The sequence below is a fragment of the Giraffa tippelskirchi genome, chromosome 6 (genome assembly GCF_054371585.1).
Source record: "Giraffa tippelskirchi isolate mGirTip1 chromosome 6, T2T-mGirTip1v1.2.pri, whole genome shotgun sequence".
Lineage (NCBI taxonomy): Eukaryota > Metazoa > Chordata > Mammalia > Artiodactyla > Giraffidae > Giraffa > Giraffa tippelskirchi.
This window is the reverse complement of record NC_137280.1, coordinates 154,930,076-154,955,289: the sequence shown is the minus strand read 5'-3', so window position 1 is coordinate 154,955,289 and position 25,214 is coordinate 154,930,076. Positions and strand designations below refer to the sequence as shown.

The 25,214-nt window shown below is 35.7% G+C and overlaps 1 protein-coding gene across 24 annotated transcripts in view; it reads left to right on the top strand.

Annotated features, from left to right (window-relative positions):
* EDIL3 (EGF like and discoidin domains 3) overlaps window positions 1-25,214 on the top strand; it is a 1,139,470-nt gene that overhangs the window by 1,049,189 nt on the left and 65,067 nt on the right. The gene's annotated exons all lie outside the window — the stretch shown is intronic.

Sequence of the window (25,214 nt, the reverse complement as noted above, 5' to 3'; positions counted from 1 at the left end):
CTTTAGGATGGGCTGGTTGGATCTCCTTGCAGTCCAAGGGACTCTCAAGAGTCTTCTCCAGCACCACACTTCAGAAGCATCAATTCTTCAGTGCTCAGCTTTCTTTATGATCCAACTCTCACATCCATACATGACTACTGGAAAAACCATAGCCTTGACTAGACGGACCTTTGTTGGCAAAGTAATGTCTTTGCTTTTTAATATGCTATTTAGGTTGGTCATAACTTTCCTTCCAAGGAGTAAGCGTCTTTTAATTTCATGGCTGCAATCACCATCTGCAGTGATTTTGGAGCCCAGAAAAATAAAGTCAGCCACTGTTTCCACTGTTTCCCCATCTATCTGCCATGAAGTGATGGGACTGGATGCCATGATCTTAGTTTTCTGAATGTTGAGAATTAAGCCAACTTTTTCAGCCTCCTCTTTCACTTTCATCAAGAGGCTCTTTAGTTCTTCTTCACTTTCTGCCATAAGGGTGGTGTCATCTGCATATCTGAGGTTATTGATATTTCTCCCGGCAATCTTGATTCCAGCTTGTGCTTCCTCCAGCCCAGCGTTTCTCATGATGTACTCTGCATATAAGTTAAATAAGCAAAGTGACAATATACAGCCTTGACGTACTCCTTTTCCTGTTTGGAACCAATCTGTTGCTCCATGTCCAGTTCTAACTGTTGCTTCCTGACCTGTATACAGGTTTCTCAAGAGGCAGGTCAGGTGGTCTGGTATTCCCATCTCTTTCAGAATGTTCCACAGTTTATTGTGATCCACACAGTCAAAGGATTTGGCATAGTCAATGAAGCAGAAATAGATGTTTTTCTGGCGCTCTCTTTCTTTTTCGATGATCCACCGGATGTTGGCAATTTGATCTCTGGTTCCTCTGCCTTTTCTAAAACCAGCTTGAATATCTGGAAGTTCACAGTTCACATATTGCTGAAGCCTGGCGTGGAGAATTTTGAGCATTACTTTATTAGCGTGTGAGATGAGTGCAATTGTGCAGTAGTTTGAGCATTGTTTGGCATTGCCTTTCTTTGGGATTGGAATGAAAACTGACCTTTTCCAGTCCTGTGGCCACTGCTGAGTTTTCCAGGTTTGCTGGCATATTGAGTGCAGCACTTTCACAGCATCATCTTTCAGGATTTGAAATAGCTCAACTGGAACTCCATCACCTCCACTAGCTTTGTTCATAGTGATGCTTTCTAAGGCCCACTTGACTTCACGTTCCAGGATGTCTGGCTCTAGGTGATTGATCACACCATTGTGATTATCTGGGTCATGAAGATCGTTTTTGTACAGTTCTTCTGTGCATTCCTGCTGCCTCTTAATATCTTCTGCTTCTGTTAGGTCCCTACTATTTCTGTCCTTTATGGGGCCCATCTTTGCATGAAATGTTCCCTTGGTATCTCTAATTTTCTTGAAAAGATCGCTAGTCTTTCCCATTCTATTGTTTTCCTCTATTTCTTTGCATTGATCGCTGAGGAAGGCTTTCTTATCTCTCCTTGTTATTCTTTGGAACTCTGCATTCAAATGGGTATATCTTTCCTTTTCTCCTTTGCTTTTCGCTTCCTGTCTCTCACAGCTATTTGTACAGCCTCCTCAGACAGCCATTTTGCTTTTTTGCATTTCTTTTTCTTGGGGATGGTCTTGATTCCTGTCTCCTGTATAATGTCACAAACTTCCATTCATAGTTCATCAGGTATTCTGTCTATCAGATCTAGTCCTTTAAATCTATTTCTCACTTCTACTGTATAGTCATAAGGGATTTGATTTAGGTCATACTTGAATGGTCTAGTGGTATTCTCCACTTTCTTCAATTTCAGTCTGTATTTGGCATAAGGAGTTCATGATCTGAGGCACAGTCAGTTCCCAGTCTTGTTTTTGCTGACTGTATAGAGATTCTCCATCTTTGGCTGCAAAGAATATAATCAATCTTATTTCGGTGTTGACCTTCTGGTGATGTCCATGTGTAGAGTCTTCTCTTGTGTTGTTGGAAGAGGGTGTTTGCTATGACCAGTGCGTTCTGTTGGCAAAACTCTATTAGCCTTTGCCCTGCTTCATTCTGTACTCCAAGGCCAAATTTGCCTGTTATTCTAGGTGTTTCTTGACTTCCTATTTTTGCATTCCAGTCCCCTGTAATGAAAAGGACATCTTTTTTGGGTGTTAGTTCTAGAAGGTCTTGTAGGTCTTCATAGAAATGTTCAACTTCAGCTTCTTCAGTGTTACTGGTCGGGGCATAGACTTGAATTACCGTGATATTGAATGGTTTACCTTGAAAACGAACAGAGATCATTCTGTCATTTTTGAGATTGCATCCAAGTACTGCATTTCGGATACGTAGAGAATTTAATTTTCCCAGAAATACTAAGACCAGGTTGGCTATTTCAATGGGTCTACAAAGTCTGAAATCAGTTAACAGGAAATTCATTTTAGGGGAGATGTGTTTTTAGTTTTAGATTACAAAAACCACAATTACTTACCTTTTAGTATCTCAGAACATGCCCATTTAGCATCTCAGGATGGACACATTCACTTAACATCTCAGACCACACACATATTTTGAGCTTTAACATCTCAGAAATTAGTGTAACTCAATATCACAATTTAATTGGAAGCTTACTATTTTCTAGAAGAAAATAAAATAATGGCATGTTTTATAATCAGAGGCATCTTCAATTGAATGAATATTGAATATTTTGTAAAATATATTCAAATTTTTTATGTGTAGACAAATATCTGCTATAATTTATAGCAAATAACTCTTTCAATTCCTGTTTTCACCTTTTACAGTAGGCATTTTTATGTGTAAAGAGTGAAAATATATTCCGTAAGGTGAAATTTTTCATAAATTATACAGTTCTTAAAATTATTTTTAAGGTAAGTATTCTCATCTATAATCCATGCAATATTCACTGAAAAGCATATATCTGTAATATTAAAATCCTTATATAGTTCAATTTAGGGAAGAGGTGTAAACCATTGTGCTGGTGAAGTACTTCATGTCTCCATTTATATTAAGCATATGATTTAATGATTATATGTGAATAATTTTTTAATTTCATTAATTGATATATTGGACATATGTGTATTCATTTTATTTCATTATCTCAGTCTGAAATGTACATAAAATTTTGGTGTCAAGTTAGCCAAGTAATTTGATAGTGTTCTTCAGGTTTCCTATATCCTTACTGATTTTCTATCTACTTGTACTATTAGTAACAGAGACAGTAATGTGGAAATCTCCAACCCTAATTGTTGATTTCTCTATTTCTCCTGGCAGTTATAGTAGTATTTACTTTATGTATTTTGAAAGTCTGTTAAAAAAATATATGAATAATTAGGGTTGTGATGTGTTTTTAATCAAATAACTTTATCATTAGAATAGGGCCTTCTTAATTCCCCATGGTATTTCTGCTTTGAAACCTACTTTGCTTCTATCCTTAGAGGTACTCTAGCTTCCTTTTGATTAGTACTGCATTGGTATATGTTTTTCTTCATCCTTTTGCTATTAACTATTTCTGCTTTATATTTAAAATGCATTTTATTCTGTCCAGCATAGAGTTGTTTCCTTTTTTCCAATTCAACTATCTCTGCTTTTAACTGGAGCATTTAGACCATTTGTATTTGATATGAGTATTGAAGTGATTGGGTTTAAATCTCATCTTGTTATTTATTTGCTATGTGTCTCATCTTTTCTTTCATTTTTTTCCTGTTTTCAGCCTTCTTTTGAATTAATTGAATTTTGTTAGTGATTCCATTGTGTTTCATATGTTGACTTATTTGCCATAACTTTTTTTTATTTTAGTGACTGCTTTAGAGTTTGTAATATACATATAAACATGACAGTTGGCTAAACTCAGGCAATATAACTGGTAGTTTTAAAGTTAGATTTAGCTGTTCTGTTTTTAATATTACAGATTGGTACATTGAAGAAAAGCCTTAATAAGTTCACTATTTATTACCAAAGGAAGCAACTAGCACCAATAAACCAATAAACGTAAGAATACTGCAGTTACTATCATAATAAAATAATACCTTATGTATAAGAAGGAAGTACAGGGCATAAACATCTCCATTCCTACAGAGAAGGGAATTTTATAAAATAAATGAGAAAATGGATTGCATGTGTTCTTTTAGCACTTGGAAATACAGGCATCTTACACACACACGCCAAAGTATATGTGTGTATATATATATATCTCCAAGTAGTTGTGTTTTGTGTTGGTATTACTATTAATACTAGGAAATTAAGTATAGGTTCATATATTTATAGAAGTGTTCTTTTTCTTCTTTCAAGAGGTTCTACACAGCTCAGCAATTAACTTTTCTGAAGTTGAATAAACCATTTTCTCTTGATTCTTAGTATTATTTGTGTCTTGTTTTCTGTGGTTACTTGCCATTAGGGGAAAAGGTCTTAAATAAATTCATTTCTTACAGGTATAAATTCAACCTAAACTTTCATTCAAGTAAATATATTAAATGAATGTTTCATGGCAAAACATATGCCTGTGAAATGTTTTATATATGCACATTTCAAAGGAAATATTTACAAAGTTATCTATCTCATTTTCTATTTTTACCCACTACTTCCTCTAATCAATTTTGGGGGCTATGGATGTGGAATTCTAATGTAGATCTAGAAACAGAATTAATGTCGGGAAAGCAATGACAAGGAAAAATTATGTATATGTATAGGAGTACCTAAACATATGCATGAATGTGCCATGTGTATATATATGTGTGTGTGTGTGTACATACACAACAAAAGTTACTTGCAGAAAAAGAGATGCCTTGTTCTCTTCATTGAAATGTCACTTTCTCATTTATCTTCTCTGAGCTTTCTTAAGAATTTACTTTAGTATTCTATTTTTGAACAAAATTCTACATTAAATCTTTTGCTGTTGAACATGTGATAATACTTGTCTCAGTACAATCCCTACATTCTTATCAATATTTTTTCTTTCTAGTCTACAATATTTTCTAACATTTAATTTTGTATTTCTTTCCAACATGGATTCAGATTCCACTTTCATTTAAAAGTCAAATGTTCCTTTGCTCTCATGAAAGTGACATTTGTTTTTATACTCTTGGAGCTGTTTTACTGCAAATTTTAGCAGGAAAATTGCAAAATTTGACAGACACTTTCTGTATTTAATTTTGAAGGTTAGAAGCCAAAATAAAATAATAATAAATTTCAGAAAGAATACTTCTATGGAAAAAGTAGAAATGAAAGTTGGTTTTCTCAACCAATGTATTAGTCATAATATCATGGTTTTTAAGTAAACCTGAATTTACACCATGGAAGCTTTCTTCTTTGGGAGAAGAAAAAAATGCTGGTAATAGTCTATTTTGTCTCTCCCCTGAAATTACCCTGTTTTTTTAAAAACATAAGTAAAAAAAGTGCAACTTTATTCTGGGTTTTCTGTAAAAGAAAATCCCAAACCCTGCTTTTTGTTAGTTCTTAAAAAGATGAATTCCACATAGTCATCAAGAACTATTCTGCAACTTGGCGAACTCTCTAATTCAGTAGTTACCAAAATTTTCTGATTATAGCACTCATGGGGGAACTAGTTAAGAAACACAGTTTTCTGGGCTCTGCCTCATACTCTGTAGGGAGGAACTGGGAATTTAAATGTTTACAGAAGCCTAAGCTAATTTAAGTAATAAGCAAAGATGCCTCTAATCAATACCAGAACTCAAATTAAGCTTTCAGAACTGAATGTAGTTTTGTAGTTTTCTATTGAGAATGGAACTTATACCTTAGGACTTTGTTTGGCCTCTAATTTGTCAGTAGAAATCAATATGAATTGGTGCTTCCAAAAGCAGGCTTAGATTTTGATATGTTTACCAGTTCCCTTATGAACACCAGAAGTAACAGGTACTAGTTTTAAACAAATTTGAAATTTAAATAGATTTAAGTAGTGAGAAATACAGATTTTGTGGGAAAGCATCTAGAAGAATGTGAAATACGTGTTCTGCAGTTATTGTCTCCTCTATGCTAGATGTAAAGTGGTGAGGGCGGGGGGTGGATATCTGAATATGACATAGTGGCTCAAAGAACTCTCAGCCTAATAAGGAACTCACGAAAGGTGGAAAAACTTTGATTCATTCAGCTTATTTTGAAGAATCAAAATATCCTCTACCCAGTGTATTATTTGATAAACAACTCTAGGAAAGAAGTAGCACAGATGTCCATTTCAAAAAGTTTGTGACTCTCCAATAGGAAAAAAAAATTCCTGGTCCTTCCCTCCTGCCTCTCTTTTCTCAACTCAGTGCGAAAAAGAGAAGCAGCAGCATAACAGCCTTTATTAATAAAGCCTGCAAATCTGTATCGGAGAGTATATTCAAATCCGAGAGTAATTACAGATGCCACAGGGCATGCTGTCTTTCCTGCTGATGCTAGCACTCTCAGGTAGCTGAAATTAAATTTCAATACTTAAAGCCTTGAAATTCCAGCTCATCAGTGAAGCAGACGGAAGAAGACATCATTCCAGCAGTCCATACCCATGCTGTTCTTTTGAAATTTGATTTGGACCAGAAATTTAGAACCTGAAGAATGCCCAAGTGCAACCAAAACTGGAGTCCAGCTGCTTGCCACTCAAAAAAACCAATAAAGAGGCAAAGCTGATGGAAAGGAAAGTTTGCTTTATTTTGGATGCTGCTCCAAAAGTCAACTCCTGCCCTGACAATCAGAGGACAAGAGCTTTTATAGCCTGAGGGAGGAGTCTACACGTAGAAAGAGTAGTCCACTCTTGACAGTTGACTTGAAATTGGTCATTGGTGGCCTGACCAGCATCATCTTGATTATTTTAGGTACAGTTCATCTTCAGTTCTGTGTTTGGTTTGTTCCCATTTCCTGAGGCCAATTCTTGGAATTGTGGCAGCTTACGTCATGGCTAGTGGGAGTTTCAGCATCTAAAAGACAGCTCATAAGAGAGAGCTCAATATTATCTATAGCCCTTGAGAAGGAACTGAAGGGCTATGCTTAATGACAACGTTATTAGTATTTGGTCTCTCTTGACTGTTTTCCTTTGTTTCTGCATTGTCTCACTTCTGATTAAACTTAGTCTTGGGCTAAAGTTTTTCCATAGAAAAAAGCAGGCAGAGGACATGCGGAGTAAGGACAAGAAGGTCCTGCTTCATTTGATTAGGAAGTAAATAAAAGGAATCCTCAGGGGCTATCAATGAGGAGGATGCTAGCAGGAGAAAATGAAAGGGGTGAGTTAGTATTTCAAGGAGGACCAGCTACTTGTTTTGGAATAGCAAGATCAACGGCATCTCTCCATCTTGCATGGACGCCCTTAGTCTCATTCATTCAGAGTCCTCTTGCTGTATTCAAATAAGGCAGGAAGGGGAAGAAAAGCTGATTTTCTGAAAGTAATTTCCAAGAATTAATTGACTTCACACAAAACCCTTGAATTTAAAAATAGCAAGTGACTTGTGCCCCTATTTGCTGGAGATTCGTGATATAGACACAGTAGTGTACTTACTCAGGGATCTGGTGAGTGACTTAATTGGAAGTTAAAGAGACAAGGATATAGTTTCAGCGTTGTCTGAGTTTAAGGACAGTGTTATTTAAGTAAACACCATCTGGTATCAGCTGTTATTTACAATTTTATCTGCTTTCTTCCCTTGTTGTAATTCAATATTATGGGACCCAACTAGTATATAGTTGGTGTAAAGAATACAAAATTGCCTATGTTCACATAAATGGGGGTGTTATTGGATTTTGAAACTTAGGACACCATCTGATAATATTCATATCCTGGCAGAATATAAAGTTCAATGATGAGCTCACACTTTTAAATTGTATTAAATATCTCTGCACAGGAGTAGATGTAGATGGAGGTAATAGTTAATGTCACAATTCCACTTTTAATGCAATAAAAACTGCATGGAATTAAGGGATTAAAAGAGAAAAAGTTCAGTTATTTCAATATATACACTAACTGTAAAATTCATGGAAGCCCTGTAATTCCTTGTTGTTGTTGTTATTCATTCACAAAGTCGTGTCTGACTCTTTGTGACCCCATGAGCTGCAGCACACCAGGCTTACCTGTCCTTCACCATCTCCCAGAGTTTGCTCAAACTTTGTCCACTGAGTTGGTGGTTGGTGATGTCATCCAACCACCTCATCCTCTGTTGCTCCCTTCTATACCTGCCCTCAATCTTTCCCAGCATCAGGATCTTTTCCATTGAGTCAGCTGTTCACATCAGATGGCCAAAGTATTGGAGTTTTGGCTTTAGCATCAGTTCCTCCGGTGAATATTCAGGGTTGATTTTCTTTAGGATGGACTAGTTTGTTCTCCTTGATGTCCAAGGGACTCTCAAGAGTCTTCTTCAGCACTAAAATTGAAAAGCATCAATTCTTTTGCACTCAGCCTTCATTATGGTCCAACTCTCACATCCATACATGACTACTGGAAAAACCATAGCTTTGACTATATGGATATTTGTCTTGTCAGCAAAGTGATTTCTCTGCTTGTTAATATGCTGTCTAGATTTGTCACACCTTTTCTTCCAAAGAGCAAGCATCTTTTAATTTCGTGGCTGCAGTCACTATCCACAGTAATTTTGGAGCCCAAGAAAATAAAACCAGATACCATTCCCACTTTTTCCCCTTCTGTTTGCCATGAAGTGATGTAATCTGATGCTATGATCTTAGATTTTGAATGTTGAGTTTTAAGCCTGCTTTTTCACTCTCCTCTTTTACCCTCATCAAGAGACTCTTTATTTCCTCTTCACTTTCTGCCATTAGAGTGGCATTATCTACTTATCTGAGGTCCTTGATATTTTTCCCTGCAGATTCCAGTTTGTGATTCATCCATCCTGGCATTTTGCATTTTGCAAGATGTACTCTGTATATAAGTTAAATAGACAAAGTGGCAATATACAGCTTTGATGTATTCCTTTCCCAGTTTTGAAGCAGTCTATTGTTGCATGTCTGCTTTTAAATGTTGCTTCTTGACCTGCATACAGGTTTCTCAGGAGATAGATCAGGTGGTCTGGTATTCCCATCTCTTTAAGAATTTTCACAGTTTGTTGTGGTCCACACAATAAAGGCTTTAGCATAGTCAGTGAAGCAGAAATAAATGTTTTTCCATAATTTCCTTGCTTTCTGTGTGATCCAGCAAATGTTGGCAGTTTGATCTCTGGTTCCTCTACCTTTTCTAAATCATCTTGCACATCTGGAAGTTCTTGGTTTATGAACTGCTAAAGCCTAGCCTTCAAAATCCTTAAAGGATTTTGAGTATTACTTTGCTAGCATGTGAAACGAACACAATTGCATTGTAATATGAACATTCTCTGACGTCGCCCTTCTTCGGCATTGGAATGAAAACTGACTTTTTCCAGTCCTGTGGCCACTACTGAGTTTTCCAAATTTGATGGCATATTGCTGGCAGCACTTTCACAGCATCATCTTTTAGGATTTGAGATGGCTCAGCTGGAATTTTGTCACTTCCACTAGCTTTATTCTTGGTAATGCTTCCTAAGGCCCACTTGACTTCCCCCTACGTGATGTCTGGCTCTAGGTGAGTGTCCACACCATCATGTTTATCTGGGTCATTAAGACCTCTTTTGTATAGCTCTTCTGTGTATCCTTGCCACCTCTTCTTAATTTCTTATGTGTGTGTGCTGTGTGCTCAGTTGTGTCCAACTTTTTGTGACCCCATGGACTGTAGCCTTCCAGGCTCCTCTGTCCATAGGATTTTCCAGGCAAGAATACTGGAGTGGATTGCCATTTCCTAATCCAGAGGATCTCCCCGACCCAGGGATCAAACCTGAGTCTCTTGTGCTTCCTGCATTGAGAGACAGATTCTTACCATAAGCACAACCTGGGAAACCCAATTCCTTATATAACTTTTAAAATCGTGCCAAAAATATGGGATCCCTGTAAATTTTGCTTAGGTCACTGACCAAGAAGACCACATCTCAGGAAGTATTCCAGTGGAGAAGAACTGATTCATCAAAGGGCATGTTGTTTGCAGAGCAAGATCTGCCTTTGGATTGGGAAAGGGCAACCATAGTGAACAAATTTAAATTCAGAAAGTAGCATATTTTCGCCAGTGAACACTGTGAAAGCAGTTGTTCATGGTACGTAAAGAACATAATGGGGACTCACTTAAAGTCAGTTGTGATGTGGGAGATTGGGGTCAGAAACAAGGCCAAAGCCGAGATGCAAGTCCAGAGGCAAAAGGGCTGGATCATCTGTAAAAAGACCTATGTTTCCATTTCCATGTTTAACGGAAGCTCCAGATGGTCTGCCTACTCAAAGATGTTTGTTCCTGAACCTAGGGTGATGAAGAGTTTAAGAGCAGAAAAGAAAGAAAGGAACAGGAAATGGGGCTTATGGGATGGAGGTGAACAGGGAGAGGGTTAGTTAGTAACTTAAAGAACTAAAAGTGTACAGTCAAGTAACTATCTTCCTGCTAGAAGTAAAAGACAAGCTGGAGTGACCAAGTAGCCACAGGAATAGTCAAGAGCTAGTGTATCATAAGGCGCTCGTTAATTTTGAAAAGACATTAGGTTTATTTGGAGACAGAATTAGAAACCTAATTGTCTTTCTTCATGGATCAATTGTGAAGTTGTGAAGAAAATTCTTTTATATGTCAGTTCACATTCTGTAATATTAAAAACTAGCAATGTAAAATATATGATTAATTCTGGCCAAAGAAGTGTTTAAATATCTTAGAAGACATTTGGAGTTTTAAGGTTCATTTAAAACAAAAAGGAAAAGCAGAGTGCTTCTCTAAGAACGTATCATCAGATAATAGAAGAAAAAAAAAAGCAATCAAACATCAGGTACAAGATCCATAAAACTCACCAGTTTGGGAGTGGGTTGGAGGAAAAACATCCCTGCCGCTATGACTCATATTTAGTGACAGGTAACATCCCAGCACAGATGCTGGGGAACATCATTCTCAGTAAGATAGAAGTTTACAGGGAAAAGAGAAAACAATACAGAGAAATGCAGTAACGAGGACTGAATATGTTTGTTCTTTGTGTTAATTATATATCTCTCATTTATGTATAAAACTCCTTTATTTAAAAAAAAATTTGATAAACTACCTTAAAGTCTGAAACAATAGTCTTTCTAGTCAACAGATGTTTCTGCATGAATAAAAAAAAATGTGTGAAAAGCACAGGGAATATGTTACATAGTTTTTCAAATAAAATGTTCATCAGTAAAAAATAATATTTTTTTAATGATTACTGGCTTTATGGTCTTACTTTTCCCAATACTCAAATAACAGACAACTTAAAATTTCATGATTTTTGCCTTTCTAATCCACCATCACTCACCAAAAATTAATAAAAATTTCCTCACTGAAAATTCTGAATGTCTCATGTTCATGTTTGACTTCTGTATTATGAGGCACAGTTGTATAATGAAGATATTTTTTAATGGAAAAGAATTACTTTTTATTTGGTTCATTCTTGGACTACTACTGTGAGGACTTGCAAATGTTAGACCAACTATGAGCCTATGCCTCAGTTGAAAATATTAAGACATAAAAATATATATTTTAAAATTTCAGATGTACAACAGTGATTTGATTTTTTACAGATTATACTACATTTTAAGTTATTAAAAATATTGGCTATATTCTCTGTGCTATATTCCCCATATTTTTATAAAATATCCTTGTATCTTATTTTTAATCTAATTTTTTATATTTACATACACTATTTTTATACTTTTCCATTATGTTCTATGACAGGATATTGAATATAGTTCCCTGTGTTCTGTAGTAGGACTGTGCTGTGTATCCATTCTATATACAATAGTTTGCATCTGCTAACTCCAAACTCCCAATGCAAACCCCTACCTTAGGGCCCTCCCCCTCAACAAATAAAAGTTTGTTCTCTATGTCTATGAGACTGTTTCTATTTTGTAGATAGGTTCATTTGTGTCATATTTTAGATTCCACATAAAAGTGATATCAATGATGTCTTTCTTACTCTTACTTCACTTAGTATGGTCATCTCTAGGTTCATCTATGTTGCTGCAAATGATATTATTTTGTTCTTTTTCATGGCTGAGTAATATTCCATTGCTCAGTAACATTCCATAAAGATATATATATAATATATATTCCAGCAATATTCCATATGTATAATATATATACATATATATATATATATATATATGTAAAACATCTTCTTTATCCATTCCTCTGTCAGTGAACACTTAGGTTGTTTCCCTGTCTTGGCTATCATGAATGGTGTTGCTATGAACGTAGTGGTGCATATAAGTTTTTGAATTAGAGTTTTGTCTGGATATATGCCCAGGTGTGGGATTGATGGATTGTATGGCAACTCTATTTTTAGTTTTTTGAGTAATCTCCATATTGTCCTCCATAGTGGCTGCACCAATACACAGTCCCACTAACAGCATGGGAGAGTTCCCTTTCCTCCACACTCTCTCCAACATTTTTATTTGTAGACATTTTAATGGTTTTGATTTGCTTTTTGCTAATAAATAGCAATGTTGAACATCTTCTCTTGTGCTTGCTGGCCATGTGTATGTCTTATTTGGAGATATATCTCTTTAGGTTTTCTGCCCATATTTCTATTGGGTTGTTTATATTTTTGTTATTCAATTATATATTTTGGAAATTAATCCTTTGTTGGTTGCATCATTTGTAAATATTTTCTCCCAGTCTGTAGATTGTCTTTTCATTTTGTTTATCCTTTCTTTTGCTGTGCAAAAGCTTTTAAATTTGATTAGGGTCCCATTTGTTTGTTTTTGTCTTTAATTATATTGCCTTGAGAAACTGATGTAAGAAAAATATTAGTAAGATTCATGTCAGAGAATATATGTTCTCTGCTAGGAATTTTATGCTGTCATGTCTCATATTTAAGTCTTTAAACCATTTCAACTTTATTTTTATATATGGTTGGAGGGTATGTTCTAACTTCACTGATTTAATGTGTCTGTCCAGCTTTCCCAAAATCACTTGCTTAAGAGAATAGTCTTTTCATCATTGTGTGTTCCTGCCTCCCTTGTCAAAGATTAATTAATCATAGGTGTGTGGGTTTATTTCTAGGCTCTCTATTCTATTCCATTGACCCGTATGTTAATTTTGTGTTAAAATGCTGATTTGATTACTGTTTTTGAGTAGCTGTGTAGTATTGTCTGAAGTCTGGTAGGGGTTATGCCTCCTGGTTTGTTCTGTTTCCTCAAGATTGCTTTAGCAATTCTGTGTCTTTTATGGTTCCATATAAATTTTAGGATTATTTGTTCTAGCTCTGCAAAAAATGTCGTGGGTAATTTGATATGGAGCACATTATATCCATAGATAGCTTTGGATAGGGATAGTATGGCCATTTTAACAAAATTAATTCTTCCAATTCAAGAGCAGAGGATATTTTTCCATTTCTTTGAATCATTACCAATTTTTTATATTTTTATATTATTTCATCAGTTTTATATTTCTTAGCATATAAGTCTTTCACCTTCTTGATCAGGTTTATTCAATTTTTTTTTTTTTTTGCATATGATTTTATAAGGGGTTTTTTGGTGGTTTTTTTTTTTTTACATTTCCTTTCAGATTATTGTAAAGAATTGCAATAGGCTGCTGTATGTTAATCTTGTATCTTTCTACCTGGCTGAATTCATTTATCAATTCTAGTAGTTTTTGTGTGGAGTCCTTAGGGTTTTCTATATATAGTATCATATGTCATCTGCATAAAAAGACACTTTTACCTCTTCCTTTCCAATTTGGATCCCTTTTACTTTTTTCTTGACTGTTTTCTGTGGCTAGGACTTCCAATACTATGTTGAATAGAAGTGGTAAGAGTGAGCATTCATGTCTTATTCCAGATTTTAGCAGGAAAGCTTTCAGTTTCATCAAAGTATTATATTGGTGGTGGGTTTGTTATAAAGAGCTTTTATTAGGTTGAGATAATGTTCCCACTATACCCACTTTGGTAAGAGTTTCTATGATAAATAAATGATGAATTTTATCAAATGCTTTTTCTGTACCTATTGAAATGATCATGTGGTTTTTGTTTTTTCTTTTATTGATGTGGTGTATCACATTAATTTGTATATCTTGAACCATCCTTGTGAACCGGGGCTGAATCCAACTTGGTCATGGCATATAATCTTTTTTATGTGTTATTGGATTCAGTTTGCTAATAGTTTTATTGAGAATTTTACATCTATATTCATCAAAGATATTGGCATGTAATTTTAGTTTTTGGTAATGTCTTTGTCTGGTTTTGGTATCAGGATGATGGTGGCTTCATAGAATGTCTTTAGGAATGTTCCCTCCACTTCTTATCAGTCTTTTGGAAGACTTTTGAGAAGGATCAGTATAAATTATTTGTATATTTGGTAGAGTTTGCCTGTGAAATCATCTGGCCCTGGACTTTTCATTTGTAGGGAGTTTTTAATTACAGATTCTAGTTCTAGCTATCAGTCTGTTCACATTATCTGTTTCTTCTTGATTCAGTTTTGATGGGCTGTATGTTTCTAAAAACTTGTGTATTTCTTCTGGATTGTCAAATTTGTTCTCATATAAATTGTCCATTGTATTCTCTCTTTTTTTGTTGTTTATTTGTTTGTATTCCTGTGGTATCAGTCCTTATTTCTCCTTTTTCATTTCCTATTTTGTTTATTTGGGTTATTTCTTTTTTATTAGTGAGACTCACCAGCACTTTGCCAATTTTGTTTACCCTTTCAAAGAACCAGTTCTTGTTTTTATTGACTTCTGTTGGTTTTTAAATCTCTATCTATTTCTATCTGATCTTTATTATTACCTTCTTTCTGCTGACTTTAAGTTTCATTTGTTCTTTTTCTAATTCTTTTAGGTGATATATTGGGTTGTTTATTTGAGTTTTTCTTGTTTTTTGAAGAAGTCCTCTATCACTATGAAATTCCCTCTAAGAAACTGCTTTTGCTGCATCCTATAGATTGTGTACGGTTGTGTTTTCATTGTTATTTGTAAGACATAAAAATTATTGTTTGAAGGAGAGGCAAAAGGCAAACTGCTTTTGAGTGCTGTGAATTTACTAAATTTCAACAAAATAAAAAATATATGTATTAAATGATGATAGGTTTCCAATAGAATGGTCAAGGCCATCAAACTTTAACAAATTGTTAAAAATTCATGTATTATTATTCATAAAAAGGAGATGATGAACCTGATTAAAACAAGAGAGCTTTACTGCAAAAAAATTTTTATTAGTTTTTACTAGAAAAATTAGAAAATTCTATTTAATGTGAATCTGGTAGTTTTCATTTCTCCTACTATGAAAATGAGTACTTGATCAGTATAAGACAGAAACCATGTCATTATTTTGGTTGTTAGAACTATGCATTGACCTTTGACTAAAATACAGCAAAAATATGAATCCAATTCATTTCTAAATAATTGCCAAACAATGACTATTGAAGGTAATAATTCCTCAGGGACACTGTACACAGTGCACATGCCAGTTTTCCTATCCTCCACCACACCATCAACTATAATATGTTGAGCAATTAAGTCTCTAATCCTTTTAAAATGAATTAACATTTATGTCTATTTTGTCATAGTTTAAATCTGAAAGAGAATAAACAATACCTGCTACAGGTCTATGTTTATGGGAAACCATAAAAGAATTTCTGACTCTACCACCACCCTATAAAATGACCCATTTGGCAGTGACTCTCGTGTACTTCCTTTTGTTAGAACTCAAAGAGAAAACGTATTAATATGTATTGTGCACTCTTGAGATGCATGTCTGTGCAAAACCCCTTGGGGTCTTCATTGAAGAGGCAATGCATTTCTCGTCATTAAAAGCTTCTGATATAGTCTGTGGCACAAAACTGATTTAAATATATCTTTTAAAAATAAAAGATTAATCCAGGAATTATACCTGCATGAAAGGGCATTCCTCCCACATTTTCTATAACTGTGAACAGATGACTATACCCCAGAAGACCAAACATAGAAATTAATTTCCTACTTTCCAATAAACTAGAAGCAAAATTAATTTCATACAGATAAATGAAATGTTAATAATAAAAGGAGGCATTCCTCCTGACTGACTAAAAATGTTACTTTTACATACAATATTGTATCATTTTTTCTTCTTTTTGATAGTTCATCACTATAAGTAATAGCAAAGTTGACTTTCCTCCCTGATATAGCACATATTTTAATAATCAGTATACCCTTACATCGTTGAGATAAAAAGACTCGGGAGTCAGTTCAGATCAAAACAGAGTTTGTTCCTGCTCAACTCAGGGCCAGGATTCCCTGGGTTGCCAGATTTAGCAGATAAAATACAGGGGCTTCCCTGGTGGCTCAGACGGTAAAGAATCTGCCTGCAGGGCAGGAGACCCGGGTTGGAAGTTGGGCAATAGGACATCTGTTAGTTAGCATTTCAGATAAACAGTGCAATTTTAGTATAAGTATATCCCATAACTTACATCTTGCAGCCTTATCTCCATTAAAGATCTTCCAATTTCCCAGCTAGACCAGATGGTCTCCTGAGAACACACAGAAGAGAGGAGAAAGGAAAAGGCCTTATTTCTGTGCCTAAGTACACACGCACCCACACACAAACCACACCTCACCCACACCCACACTGTGTTTCCCCTATGCCACCTCCTCATCCATATCCAGGATTATCTTCTCCTTCTCCCTAACACTATTTTCTCCTCAGTACTATTTTAGCTTAGAAGACACATGGCTGAATGCCTAAACCACTGCTCGTCTCATGCACATAGCTCTGTACTAACTCCTTTCTGCCCAAGATAGGTGAAACTTTTCAAAGAGACACACGGTGATTAAAAGGTTCCTAATATGGGGTGGAAATTATCAGATACCAGTTTCTCTACTGCCACATCATTTCCATATCTACTATGAAGGGATTGAAGTCCCAGCACAGATTGTTCTGATAACATGCAAAATGACTGCTGTCTTTTAGGATATTCTCAAAGATGAGCATCGAGCTTCAATAGAGAAGCAGGATGTTCTGTACTTTTATAGAGAATGGGAAAGACATTTCCACATTTCTGATATTTGACTAAAAAAACAAAATTAGATGGCCTTACTCGCTGACTACTTTTGGTAATATCTCCTGGAGATATATTTGAAAAGCAGAGATTTTTTTTTCCCAGTTCATTTTTTTTTTTCCCCGCAGTGGGAATATTTCTTATGACAATCAAGATCCCAGTGGCTAGAAAGCAGATAGTTTAAATATATAGCAATGATTTAGAATGTCATATTTTATGTTTCATAAATCTTTATAGGCAGTCATCCTGTGTGATATACTTCCTAGGATATTCTTGTTACTTAAGGAGACTTTCATCATAAAAAGAAGTTACTATGGTGGTGTGTCCTACCTACAGACTTTTAGAGTGAATGTTCAAAATGCCAGTCAGTTGACGGGAAGGAAGGTAACAGTCAACAGAGCTAGAACTTTTCCTTTGGCTTTTCTCTGGGTCTTTTTCCAAGGTCAACACCTATTAATAAAAGTCACATGATTTCTCAGAGGAGTTCTTCTGGCTCTTTTCAAGCTGCCACGTCTCCAGCTACTTGGTGCGAAGGTTATGCTAGAAAAGCACAGAAGGAATGAAGATGGAATTAGGTCCCCAGGCCCATTCCCCCTTTCCTCAGGTTGGGTTGAATCTTTGTTGTTGTTGTTTAGCCACTAAGTCATGTCTGACCTTTTTTCAACCCCATGGACTATAGCTGCCAGGTTCCTCTGTTCATGGGATTTCCTAGGCAAGAGTACTGGAGTGGGCTGCTTCTCCAGGGTATCTTCCTGACCAAAGGATTGAACCCGCATCTCCTGCATCGGTAGACGGATTCTTTACCACCGAGCCACCAGGGAAGCCTGGGTTGAATCTTAGCAGTTCCTTTTCTTCTCCATTATGGTTAACTACAAGATATTGAAGTAGATATCTCCTACTGTGATATACAGTAAGATCTTGTTGGTTATCCTTTTTATATATAGTGGTATGTACCTGCTAATCCGAAACTCCTAATTTATCCTTCCCTCACCTTTCTCCTTTGGTAACTGTGTTTGTTCTCTATGTCTATGGGTCTGTTTCTGTTTTGTAAATGAGATCATTTGTATCACTTTTTAAGATTCCACATATAGGTGATGTCATATTTATCTTTCTGACTTACTCCTCTCAGTATGATAATCTCTAGGTCCACCCATGTTGCTGCAGATGGCATTATTTCATTCTTATTTATGGTTGAATTATAGTCCATTGTATCTATACACTTTATCTTGTTTATCCATTCATCTGTCAGTGAACAATTAGCCATGTCTTGGCTATGGTAAATAGTGCTGCTATGAGCTTTTAGGTGCATATTTTCTTTTCTTTTTTTAGCCTTTATTTTATATTATAGTTGACTTAAAATGTGGTGTTAGTTTCAGGTGTACAAAGGGATTCAGATATACATGTACGTACATCCATTCTTTTTTCAGATTCTTTTCCCATATAAGTTATTACAGAATATTGAGTAGAGTTCCCTGTGCTATACAGTAGGTTCTTGTTGATTATTTTGTTACTTTATATACAGTGGTGTATATATGTAAATCTCAAACTCCTAATTTAGTGCTCCTCTTCTGGTAAACATAAGTTTGTTTTCAAAGTCTATGAGTCTGTTTCTGTTTCATAAATAAGTTCATATGTATCGTTTTGTTTTTTTTAGATTCCACATAAGTGATATTATATTATATTTAGCTTTCTCTGCCTAACTTGGGTCTTCCCAGATGATACTAGTGGTAAAGAACCTGCCTCCCAATACAGGGGACATAAGAGACACAGGTTCAACCCCGGGTCGGGAAGATCCCCTGGCGTAGGAAATGGCAACCCACTCCAGTATTCTTGCCTGGAGAGTCCCATGGACAGAGGAGCCTGGTGGGCTACAGTCCATAGGGTCACAAAGAGTCAAACATGACTGAAGCAACTTAGGATGCCTAGCTTACTTCACTTAGTATGATAATCTCTAGGTCTATTAATGTTGCTGCAAATGACATTATTTCATTCTTTCTTGTGGCTGAGTAATATTCCTGTGTGTGCACGTGTGTGTGTCCATTCATCTGTTAATGGACAGGTTGCTTCCATGACTTGACTATTACAAATAGTGCTGCTATAAACATTAAGATACATGTGTAGTTTTGAATTAGTGTTTTGTGCAGATATATGTCTAGGAGGAGGACTTTTGGATATGGTGGCTCTATTTTTAGTTTTTTAAGGAACCTTAAACTGTTCTCCATAGTGGTTACACTAATTTATATTCCCACCAACAATGTAAAAGGATTCCCTTTCCTCCACACCCTCTCCAGCATTTATTGTTTCTGGACTTTTTGATGATGGCCCTTCTGACCGGTGTGAGCTGCTGCATCATTGTAGTTTTGATTTGTTTTCTCTAATAATTAGTGATGTTGAACATCTTTTCATGTGTTTTTTTGGCCATTTGTATGTCGTCTTTGGAGACATATCTATGTCTATTTAGGTCTTCTGCCCATTTTGTAATTGGGTTGTGTTTTTTTTATTGAGTTGTATGAGCTGTTTGTATATTTTTGAAATTAATCCCTTGTCGGTAGCATTATTTGCAAGTATTTTCTCCCATTCTGTAGGTTCTCTTTTTGTTTTGCTTATGGTTTCCTTTGCTATGCAAAAGTTTTTTAGCTTGATGAAGTCCCATTTGTTTATTTTCTTTAGCAATTCTTTAGCTCAATTTGTCATTCTCATAGTAGACTAGGGAATCACAGGATAACCTGTGTTTGCTTGCCAGTAATACAGAGGTTACAGTGGAACATTATATCCCTTATTCTCATGCCAATTTAGGTCATTTGAGCCCTTCTATGAGAGGCCAGCAGTTAAAAGTTCTCAAAAATACTCCAAAAATTGTGCCATTTCCTCATTTCCCAATACTTAAAACTCCCAGAGTACTCAGGATAGAAGGAATTCTAGAAACATATCACAACTATCTTTCTCAAACAAGAATTAACTATCAGCCAACAGCATTCACATGCATTATAGAAAAATGAAGGAGAATGTGTGACTATTTTAAAGGCAATAAAAGGCTCTTTATTATCAAGGTAGGAGGGAAAAAAGAACATATTTGCATTTTGAGGCCAATTATTATTTGAATCTCACATTGGTGCATTTTGAAAACAAATGTCTAACAGAAAGAACAATAGAGGGCAAAGAATATCTCAAGAAATCTAAGTGAACATCAAATTTGTGGTTGAGTAAAAAATTTCTTGGGATAAAATCAGCGATCTAAATATTACCAGGAGCATAAAGCAAAACAGTATTGGTTCAGTGTAATGTAGCATTTCTTCTAGCCAAAGACTTACTGGGACATAATTACAAAACAGAGGAAACTTCAGAGTCAGGAAATCTGAGAGCAACCATGGGGTGGAAATAATTTTCTCAGAGAATGCATATATTCATTTTAATGGTTTAAAATGAGTCATGTACTGGTGGAAGAAAGACAATGAACTTGTCCCCACATTTTTCTTTTCACTTCCCCCATTAAACAAAAATGTTCTATAATTGGACCTTTAAAGTTAAATCTTTTGATAGGCAGTTTGAAAACCTCATATAATTTCATTGAGGGTTTTGAAAAGCAAGGAAATCTCAAGCCAGATTTTTAAAAGGGTTTATGGAACAAAACAACATTTTGAAAGTTATAAAAATTGTTATGGAATATGGCACCTCACTCCAGTACTCTTGCCTGGAAAATCCCATGGAAAATCCATGGAGCCTGGTAGGCTGGGGTCACTGAGTTGGACACGACTGAGCACCTTCCCTTTCACTTTTCCCTTTCATGCACTGGAGAAGGAAATGGCAACCCACCCCAGTATTCTTGCCTGGAGAATCCCAGGGACAGGGGAGCCTGGTGGGCTGCCGTCTATGGGGTTGCACAGAGTCGGACACAACTGAAGCGACTTAGCAGCAGCAGCAGCAGCATGGAATATGGTACAGATTTATTTATATATGTCACCATGCTCTGTAGCTTTCAGAAAACCTGACTATAGTTTCACAGGGGATTTCAAATTAAGCCCCATAGAAGGCCAAAGTAGTATTCTCCAAAGAACATGTAAACCTTTGCAGAAATGATATTAAATAAATAGTTGTTTGTTATATTTATTAAGTTTTTGCCCATAACAGTTAATATCATCTAGAAATTAAAAAGAATAAAACAAAGAGGAGTAGAGGATTTAGAAAGTGTACTCAGGACCACAGTAAATATATTTTAATAGCTTGTCATGTCTCAGGGTTTATTCAAAGAATCTGGAAAAAAAAAAGTTCACAATTTTGAAGCCTGAGTATATGTCACAGGCCTGGAATATGATGTTGAGCAAGTGTTGAACACAATTCTTTTAGACAAGTGAATGTTGCAAATATCAAAAAGCCTTGTGGAACCTATAACAGTTGAACACCAATTACTCATTGCAACGTTGTGAGTTCTCAAATTCACCCTCACTCCCGGTATCAGTTGAGAGTTCTGAGATCTCCAAGACCATCTTCCATTTGATAATTCACTAGAAAGACACAGAATTCATCTGAAACTCTTATATTCATAGTTACAGTTTATAATAGTTAAAGGATATAGATAAAAATAGGTAAAAATAAAATAAAATGGCCAAGCGAAGAGGCATCCTGAGCAGAATCCAGGAGGGCTCTGAACACGAGCTCTCATTTGCTTGCTTGGTGGAACCTCAGACAGTGGTAACTCCTCTCAACAATCATGTGTCGCCAACTAGGGAAGAGAACCTCAGCCTTGATGGTTCGAGTTTTTATTGAAGTTTAATCATGTAGACATGGTTGACCACTTGCATGGCTGACTTTAGTCTCCAGCATCCGGTGGTCAAGGTGACTCAAAGCCCCCACCATCCATCACCTTGTTATCATGGGTTGTCTTGTGTGACTCAAGACACAAGGACATTTTTATCATGTAGGATTTTCCAGGGGTTTATGGAGATTATCATCCCAGGAGCTGAGGGCAAAATGGAACCCCCGCACTCCACCGTGGATAAACTTAATCTTTCACTGCACACTCATATCACACAAAGTGGTACGAACTGTACACCCCTCACTGCAACGACATGTATCTGCAAGAACTGTGACATTAGATGCAACACATCCTGAACTCTACAGAAACGTTCTACTGCTGACGTTTCTGTTCTGATCTGACGTCACTGCTGTTGTTTCTGTTGGCTATAGCAATTACTTCATCTGTACTTTTTTGAGGGCAATAATTTTTTTCAAGATGCTTTGGATTAAAAGACAGTTTGACAGCTTCCTATTCCTTTCTGCCAATGAGTATTTTTGCTGCAACATTGTTGGGATGTACCATAGTGAGGACTCATCTTCTAGCTTATTCTTTTGTGACAGTGTATGTAGACTTTTGTTAACACAATCTACTGTTTCCAACAAAAGCCTTCCCCTTCTTCTCCTTCCCTCCCCCACCTTTGGTGTACTTCTTAGAATGCAATTATCAATATGAACTATTTTCCAAGGAACATGTCCTAGAATATTGGAATTTACCTGGAAACTTGTTTCTTGTTTCCTTATTACATCTGAAAGAATGTACTTATGTTTAGACTAATTTTGTTACAGAGTTTCTTTGGTTTAGTGGAATTGATTGCAGAGAAAACCATCAAGAATGATATACCAGCCATTCAATCATGAAATGGTTTCAGGGTACTGGTAAATTTTCCTAGAAAATTGAATTCACTGAATAATAGCTAGAGTCTGTGTTGGATAAAAGAACCAAACATTAGTTTCAAACTTTTTATTTTGAATCACTAACAGAAGTTTTACAAAATATAAAATTTCCAATAAGACTTCTTTAAATGTAATTTAGATTTACGCCACTCACTGAAACTTAAAAAAAAAAAAAATTCTATACATTGTAACACAGCTTTTAGTTTGCTTTTTTAATAAAAAGTTTTGATTTTTGGAATGCTCCAATATAACACAATGCAGGACATAACTTACAATGCAGCTTACCTAAAGAATATTAGCAATCTAGTCACAGAATCAGAAAGAAATGAAGCCTGTTATAAACACTATACATATGGATAAATATTAGGTTTAATGTCATTTGTGCATACTAATTCACTGAAATTTTTTCATAAGACTTTAAATCACTTAAAGCATTGATTCAAGTTGTAACTCTGAAATTTTTAACAGTCAAAAAAATTAAAGTATGTTGATGCTAAGTATATAAAAATAAGTTTTATGATGCTGAACTATAAACTAGTAAATATAAATCCTTTATGTTAGCTACAAAAGTCAAATTTTATTCTCACATAATATATAAATGGTTACTTTATAAAAAGATATTTTTATAAGACAGATTATCTAATATCCACTAAGTTTTCACAACTTTTTAAATAGGTCATAATTTTAACTAGGAATTGCTAATTTTAAAAGGCCATGAGTTCAATGAAATGATTATCCAGGCAAGAGTACTGGAGTGGGTTGCCATTGCCTTCTCCGAAATTTCTAAAAGTACTATAAATCCATTTTACAAACAAGAAATTAGGGAAGCCCTGGCTTTAGAAAAATTTTATGAAAAAGCTCAGTTTATTTGAGCATAAACAATCAATCATGACCCAAAATGTAATATAATAATTTTAAATCTTAGACTGTTTTGATAGAACCATTGTATATACAACAAAGGTATGCTCTATTTTTTGAGCCATTGGCATAATAGTTATGTACTATGTCCAAGCAAATACCACACTTTAACAGAATCACAGTTAAACCAGGGGATATCCAATGGAATATAATTAAAGTAAGTCTGAAAATCATCTAACTTGTGGAATTTTTTAAGGAACCATGAATATTTAGCCTAAAGCATTGAATCTGAGTTTGAAAGGCTTGTGTTTAGTTATTGTTAAATATGTCAACAGTGTTTTCTTTTGATAGCTAGACTTCTATGCCTACTGAGAATAAAACTCTAGGATGAGAGATGGATGTTGGAAAAAGGCATATTTCAGCCTAATGAGAAGAGAGACTTTCGAAGTGTCTAAATATATGTTGTTATTGTTTACTCCCTCAGTCGTGTCCAACTCTTTGCAACCCATGGCCTGCAGCACACCAGGCTTCCCTGTCCATCACAATCTCCCGGTGTTTGCTTAAAATCATGTCCATAGAATCAGTGATACCCTCCAACCATCTTATCCTCTGTCACTCCCTTCTCCTCTTGCCCTCAATCTTTCCCAGAATCAGGGTATTTTCCAGTGAGTTGGCTCTTCGCATCAGGTGGTCAAAGTATTCGAACTTCAGCATCAGTCCTTTCAAAAAATATTCAGGGTTGATTTCCTTTACGATTGACTTCTTTGTTACTGTTGCTGCCCAACATTTTATCAGGAGTCTACTCCAGCACCACAGTTCGAAAGCATCAATTCTTCAGTGCTCAGTCTTCTTTATGGTCTAACTCTCACAGCCATACATGACCACTAGAAAAACCATAGCTTTGACTACACAGACCTTTGTCAGCAAAGTGATGTCTCTGCTTTTCAATATGCTGTCTAGGTTTGTCATGTCTTTTCTTCCAAGGAGCAAGTGTCTTTTAACTTCATGGCTGCAACACCACCCACAGTGCTTTTGGAATCCAAGAAAAAATCTGTCACTGTTTCTATTTTTTTCCCAATCTATTTGCCATGAAGTGATAGGACTGGATGCCATGATGTTAGTTTTTTGAATTTTGAGTTTTAAGCCAACTTTTTTACTCAGCTCTTTCACTGTCATCAAGACGCTGCTTAGTTCCTCTTTGTTTTCTGCCATTAGACTGGTGTCATCTGCATATCTGAGGTTATTGATATTTCTCTGGCAATCTTGATTCCCTCTTGAGCTTCATCCAGCCTGGCGTTTCTCATGATGTACTCTGCATATAGTTCAATAGCAAGGTAAAATATACAGCCTTGATGTACTCCTTTCCCAATTTGGAATCAGTGTCTTGTTCCATGTCCAGTTCTAGCTGCTGCTGCTTTATCTGCATACAGGTTTCTCAGGAGGCAGGAAAGGTGTTGTGATATTCCCATACCACATCCCATACCATATCATCTTTAAGAATTTTCCAGTTTGTTGTGATCCACACACTCGAAGGCTTTAGCATAGTCAATGAAGCAGAAGTTTATCTGGAATTCCTTTGCTTTGTCTGTGATCCAGCTAATGTTGGCAATTTCAGCTCTGATTTCTGCCTTTTCTAAATCCAATGTGAACATCTGGAAGTTCA